Source organism: Sapajus apella, unplaced genomic scaffold (assembly GCF_009761245.1).
Source record: "Sapajus apella isolate SASKATOON/1434 unplaced genomic scaffold, GSC_monkey_1.0 scaffold46, whole genome shotgun sequence".
Taxonomy (NCBI): domain Eukaryota; kingdom Metazoa; phylum Chordata; class Mammalia; order Primates; family Cebidae; genus Sapajus; species Sapajus apella.
In genome coordinates this window covers 3,867,267-3,873,938 of record NW_022436986.1, presented here as the reverse complement: position 1 = coordinate 3,873,938, position 6,672 = coordinate 3,867,267, and the positions used below count along the sequence as shown (strand labels likewise).

Genomic DNA, 6,672 nt, shown 5'->3' with positions numbered 1-6,672 from the left:
GAGAGTGGGAAAAGAAAGAACATTTGAAGAAATAATGACTAAAAATGTCCCAAATTTGATGAAAGAAATGAATCTACAGATCCAAGAAACTGAACAACCCCCCCCAAGGATAATCTCAACAAACTCCTAAGATACACTCAAAGAGCTTCACCCCAAGACATATTATAATTGAAGTGTCAAAAGTCAAAGACAAAGACGGAATCTTGAAAACAGAAAAAGAGAAATTATTAATCACCCATAAGGACTTATCAATAAGATTAAGAGCTGCTTTCTCATCAGAAACTATGGAGACCAGCAGGCAGTGGAATAAAAAAGTGCTGAAAGAAAAAACTCAAGGAAGAATTCTCTTTCTGGCAAAACTAGCTTTCAAAAATGAAGGATAAATTAAGACATTCACAGATAAAATCTGAGGAAGTTCATTGCCAGTAGACCTGTCCTCACAAGAAATGCTAAAGGGAGTCCTTGGGGATTGAAATGAGAGGACATTAGACAGCAAATTGAAGCCATATGAAAAAATAAAGATCTCTAGTAAAGATAACTGCATAGATTAATATAAAAGCAATATTGCTGCATTTTTGACTTGCAACTCTTCATTTCTTATGTGGTTCAAAAGATAAATGCATGAAAAGTAATTATAAATATTTTAATGGGCATATATATAAAATGTGTAATTTATGGCCAGGGACAGTGGCTCATATCTGTAATCCCAGCACTTTGGGAAGCCAAGGTTGGGCAACCACTTGAAGCCAAGAATTCAAGACCAGCCTGTGCAATGCAGAGAGACCAAACATCTAAAATTAATTAATTAATTAATTAATTAATTTTTTAAAATAGCTAAGCATAGTGACACATGCCTGTATTCCCAGCTACTCAGGAGGCTGAGGTGGGAGGATTGCCAACAACATAAAAGTAGGAGGGAATGAACTGTATAGGAGCAGGGTTTTTGTATGCTTTTGAAGCTAAGTTGGTATGAATTCAAACTAGGCTGTTAGAAATTTAGGATGCTGCAGTGGATGTTCATTTTTTTTTTTTTTTTTATAGAAACAAGGTCTCATTATATGCTCAGGCTGGTCTCAAACCCTTGACATCAAGCAATCCTCCCACCTCGGCCTCCTAAAGTGTTGGGATTATAGATGTGTGCTACCAGGCCTGGCTCGAAGTTATTTTTTGTAAATGACTTGATTCCTGGGGGGTCCACATCATAATTTACTAACTTTAGATTCTGCTATTGTCACCTTTCTTTAGGTATTATTCCTACCAAGTCAGTTTTCCTTGGTCAAATTATGCATATCAAAATGTTAAATATACTTTTCTTACATCAATTTTCAGCAAATGATAAATTTTACCATGTGCAGCTTTAACCATGATCAGTTTTTGCTGTAGACTGAATGTTTGTGTCCCCCCAAATTCCTTTTTGAAACCTGTCCCCCAGTATGATGGTATTTGGAGGTTGGACCTTTGGGAGGTGATAAGGCTGTAAGGGTGGAGCCCTCATGAATGGCATGAGTGCCCTTACAAAACAAGCCACTGAGAGCTCCCTCTCTGCCTTGCCATCTGAGGACACAGCGAGAAGACAGCTGTCTGTGAACCAGGGAGTTGGCCCTCACCAGATACCAAATCTTCTGGGACTTTGAGCTACGACATCCCAGCTCCCAGAGCTGTGAGGGATAAATTTCAGTCATTTACATGCCATCCAGTTTATGGCATTTTGTTAGAGCAGGCTGAATGCACTAAGTTTTATTTTGGGTGGATTCATTTTACTGGTAATATTTACTATGAGGGTCAAAGTGTCCTTGGGGTGAATACATTGTACTTTTTACATTTACAGACTTTCAATTTTGACCCAGTTTTGTAGGGACATGCTGCTTGCCTTAAAGGTTTCACAGCTCTCAGCCCCTCCCTGCCCCATTTATGAAATAGGAAAGGATGTTCTCAGATTTACTTACAAGGTACAAACAGATGAAAGCCAACACAGTGATTCCAGTCATTCTGCTTGGGAATTAAAAGCAGGGGTCCCATTCATATATCCTGGTTTGGAACTAAGCTTTTTCTCTCTCTGTGAATGAATAAACAGTGAGAAAAGAGCGGCTGTGATAGGTAAACAAATGTCCGATTCATCTGAAAACAACCCCATCCCTTCCTCTCTATCTTGGCACTTGCTGTAGTGAGAGAGAGCACTGTTAGTTTCCACGGTTTTCATTCTCCCCTTATTCTTATGTACAGATACTCTGTTTTATTTAGGGCAGCAATTCACTACACTAGAAGACTAAAGCTGCCAACCTCTCTTGCAGCTAAGAATGACCAGACTAAGTTTAGGCCCATGAGATGTGACCACAGTGTGGTGTGGGACTTTGGGGAGACTGCTCAGATGGAACTGACACAGACTGTGGTGCGGGGTGGGTGGGGAGGTTGCCCTGCCTTGCTTGCTGTCTGAAATGCAAACGTGGTGGCCAGTCGAGGCTGGAGCTCCAGCAGCCACATTGGACCATGAGACTGCATTGAGGATGGAAAGCACATACAAGATGCTAGAACAGAAAGACAGGTGATTCATGAACCATGGTGGTTAGTCCAAGGTCAGTATGGACAGCCTGTCACTGAGTTATTTTACATGAGAAAGAAATAAATCTGTCTCTTGCTTGTGTCACATGATGGTTAATACTGAGTGTCAACTTGATTGGATTGAATCCTAGATGTAAAGTATTGATCCTAGGTGTGTCTGTGAGGGTGTGGCTAAAGGAAATTACCGTTTGAGTCAGTGGGTTGGGAAAGGCAGAACCACCCTGAATCTGGGTGGGCACCATCTAATCAGCTGCCAGCACAGCTAGAATATAAAGCAGGCAGAAAAATGTGGAAAAAGAGACTGGCCTAGCCTCCCAGCCTGCATCTTTCTCCTGTGCCAGATGCTTCCTGCCCTCGAACATCAGACTCCTAGTTCTTCAGTTTTAGAATTCAGACTGACTTCTCCTTGCTCTGCAGTTTGCAGACAGCCTATTGTGGGACCTTGTGATCATGTAAGTTAGTGCTTAATAAACTCCCCTTTATATATACATTTATCCTACTAGTTCCGTCCCTCTAGAGAACCCTAATACATGTCACTATTATTTTGGTGATTCTAGTATATGTAGCCATATTGAATGTTAACCAAAGTATGAGTGTTTTGCCATTGCTCACTGTGTAACCTTGGACAAGACACCTACCTTCTCTGAGACATACATATCCCCATGAGCCTAGTGGCAGAAGTAGATATGGAGTCTACATGTATGATTCTGAGATCGAGTGCTTTTATCTGTCTGACATCCAACTCCTCTTCTGTTGGAGACAGCACCTCTGTTTTTTCTTGAGGAACTGCCCCTCTCTGCCCTCACTCTTAGTGCTTAAGTGAGACTGACACCACTTCCTGGCTCCAGTGGTAAAGATGTGACCCAGGCCTCTGCAAGTGTAGGAGGCTACACTTGTATTGCCTGGGGATTTCTTGTGTACTGCACTTGTGGACACAGTGTAGCAGGAACTCACCAGCATATTCTCTTCTTTGTCCAGACACAGGGCCCCTTGAGCATGCCTGGCCATGGACACTAGGCCTGGCTGTTATATGTGGCGTCCCTCAGCATCTGCCCCAGTTAGTGAGGCTTCTGCACGATATGCACCTGAGCTGCCCCACTCTGACATCCCATCCTGTTGGTGGAACTTGACACTGCATCCTTGCTAAGCACACATCAGCAGTTTCATGGCCAACCCCTCATTGTGCTTTTGGGAAAGTGAATCCCAGAAAGAGACAGAGCCTGGCTTAGGCCACAGAAGATGCACAGAGTCTAGAGGGTAAGGGAGGGCTCCAGCTTCCTAGGCCAGTGCTCAGCCTCCTCCCAGAAGGAAAGCAGAAAGAGGTTGGAGGCACCTCTGTTATGGGTCAGTGGCATCAGCCTCCTAGCAACATGCCCAGGAACCCAGGGCACGAGCAGGGCAGACATAGGGCTCCCTAAGGGCTCCAGAACAGCCTTGAGAGGACAGTGCCACTGCTCTGAGCACCCGGAAGCAGGATGAGCCCTCTCCACTAGTACAGACAGAGGCTATGGGAGAGAAAGCCTCTGTTTCCTCCTGTATTAATTAGGGTACTTGAGGGGGGTGACCCCAAGGGTTCTACATACTCAGAAAGTGTCTGTTGATGTGGGTTATCCATCAGTGCCCACTGTGCTCTGAGACTCTGGGAAAATGCTCTCCACTCCCTGGACATCCTTCAGAGCAGAGAGAGGTTTGGGGCTTGGGTGATGAGGGCTTGCTATAGGCAGAGGTTGCCAGAGCACTGGACACTGAGTCTATGGTCCAGGGATGACGCTGGTCCTTGTTGGATTCTGAGTCTGCATTTGAAAGTAGAGGGAAGCATTGCCCTGGCCAAGGTAAGGATGCCTGACACCAAAAGAAGCGGAGGCAAAGAGGGTTCAAGGGAGGCTTCTGAGGCTTCTCACACTGCCCTTGGAGCCTGCAGACCTGCTCCTTTGCCCCTTTGCCCCCTGCAGACCCCTGAAGAACCACTGCCTTGAGGTCACCCAGCCAGAGTGTGTGACTTAAGTCGAGGTGCTCCAGCCTGGGGCTGCAGTGCTATGGCTGGCCACCAGGGGGCGGTCAGCCTCCTGTGTCCACGGTGGTGCCCACCTTGCTTTGCCAGCAACTGGAACCAGGGAAGAGTCACCCAGAGTTCATGCTGTCCGGCCTCCTGCCTCAGGCCTAACTCGCACCTCTCATTTTTATTGATCATCTCCACAGTCTTAACTGGTCAGAAGGTGGGGAGGCGGAAAGTCTGCGATCCTCCCATTTATTCATTCAACAACCATGGCTGAGCATTCACCCTGTGCAGGTGCCCTGGTGGGCCCAACGTGCTGTGCTGAGATCAGCCGAGTGGTCCCTGCCCTCCAGGAGCTCACAGTCTGGAGGGGAGGTGGACAAAGGCATGTGAAAGAAAAGAGCCAGTGCTGTAGAGAAAATGAAGTAAGGTGCTAAGAGGTGGGGCTGGGAAGTCACTGGGTGGGGGCAGAGGAGCCTTACATTTATGCTGTGACCAGAAAGACCAGAGGAAGCCAGCCCTGCACACGCCTGGGAATAATGTGTCAGGCAGAAGGCACCACCAAAGCAGAGACTCCCAGACAGTGGTGAGTTTGGCAGAGGAGATTAGAAAGAGTCAGTGTGTGGCCCGGGCGTGGTGGCTACACCTGTAATCCTAGCACTTTGGAAGGCCAAGGCAGGCAGATCACCTGAGGTCAGGAGTTTGAGACCAGCCTAGCCAACATGTGAAACCCCGTCTCTACTAAAAAATACAAAAATTAGCTAGGCGTAGTGGTGCATACCTGTAATCCCAGCTACTTGGGAGGCTGAGGCAGAAGAATTGCTTAAACTTGGGAGGCGGAGGTTGCAGTGAGCTGAGATTGCACCACTGTACTCCAGCCTGGGTGACAGAGTGAGACTCCATCTCAAAAAGAAAAAAGCCAGTGTGGCTTGAGGGAGCCCCCAAGGAGAGGATGAGAGAGGAGGGGAACGATGGCAGGGCTAGATCCTGGGGCCTGGTAGACTAGGTGAGTTACCCATTCTTCTCACAATATTAGCAATGTGGAAGTACAAATATTTAATCTCTCACAATCTGTGGATCAGGAACCTGAGCACAGCTTACCTGCGTGCCTCTGCCTGGAGGTCTCTCAGGTCTCTCACTGAGGCTGGACTGTGAGAGGAGCTGCCCCCAAGCTCACTCACGTGGGTAATGGCAGAACCAGTCTGGACTGAGCCAGAGTTCCTTTCTGTCTGTTGGCCTGGGTGTTTCCCAGCTCTTTGCCATGTGGGTCTCTATGTTGGGTAGAGATGAAAGCTTGCTTTCTCAGTTAGAGGGCTATGACAGAGGCAGTAAGACGAGAGGGACAGAGAAGGAGAGGGAAAGGGAGGGAGAAACACAGGTGACAGCAAATACAAGGAAACTGGCACTTTTTTGTAATTCAGTATTGGAAGTTGCAATGGATTGAATGTTTATGTCTCCCAAAAGTCGTGTGTTGATAGCCAGATTCCCAATGTGATAATATTAGAAGGTGGAGCCTTTGTGAGATAATTAGCTCCTAAGGGTGGAGCCCTCATGAATGAGATTAGTGCCCTTTTCAAAGGGACCCTTCACCTTTTTTTCAAGCATCTGAGGACACAACAGGAAGCTGGCAGTCTGCTACCCTGAAGAGGGACCTTGGCAAAACTGGACCATGCTGATACCCTGACTTCATACTTCCAGCCTCCAGGACTGTAAGGAATACATTTCTGTTATGGTGAGCCACCCTGTTTGTGGCACTTTCTTACAGTAGCCCTAGCTGACCCGGACAGGAGAGGCAACCCAGCACTTTGCTGTATTCTCTGAGTCCCAAGGGGAGTCACTAACCACTTCACGGTTACACAAGGGAATGAATCCCAGCAGTGAGGTTCATTGCAAGCTGCTGTGCATGATGCAGCCTGCCACTCAGGCTGGGATGAGACACTGGCTCTGATTTTATGCCACAGGATGACCAGATATGAGCTTCATTTTATATTAACCCCCTCATGGTGCAGAATGAGAAATGAGGCCCAGAGTGGAAGTAACTTTTCCAATATTATACTGGGGAACCGGGCGTGTCTTCAGTTGTAAGTCCATACTGCATCCCATCCATCCTTTTTTTT

General features: G+C 46.6%; 1 long non-coding RNA gene across 3 annotated transcripts; it reads right to left on the bottom strand.

The window, feature by feature from the left end:
• Nucleotides 1-844: 844 nt before the first annotated feature.
• On the bottom strand, nt 845-6,672 carry LOC116524728. 3 transcript variants are annotated; one of them, XR_004257463.1, is made up of 4 exons: nt 6,146-6,672; nt 5,657-5,826; nt 4,648-4,919; nt 845-2,056 (listed from the first exon to the last, which is right to left on the bottom strand). It is a non-coding gene; the product is annotated as an uncharacterized LOC116524728 (long non-coding RNA). The 3 variants fall into 3 exon arrangements; XR_004257462.1 differs by lacking the exon at nt 6,146-6,672 and having other exon boundaries at nt 5,657-6,139; XR_004257464.1 differs by lacking the exons at nt 845-2,056; nt 6,146-6,672 and adding an exon at nt 2,081-2,525 and having other exon boundaries at nt 5,657-6,139.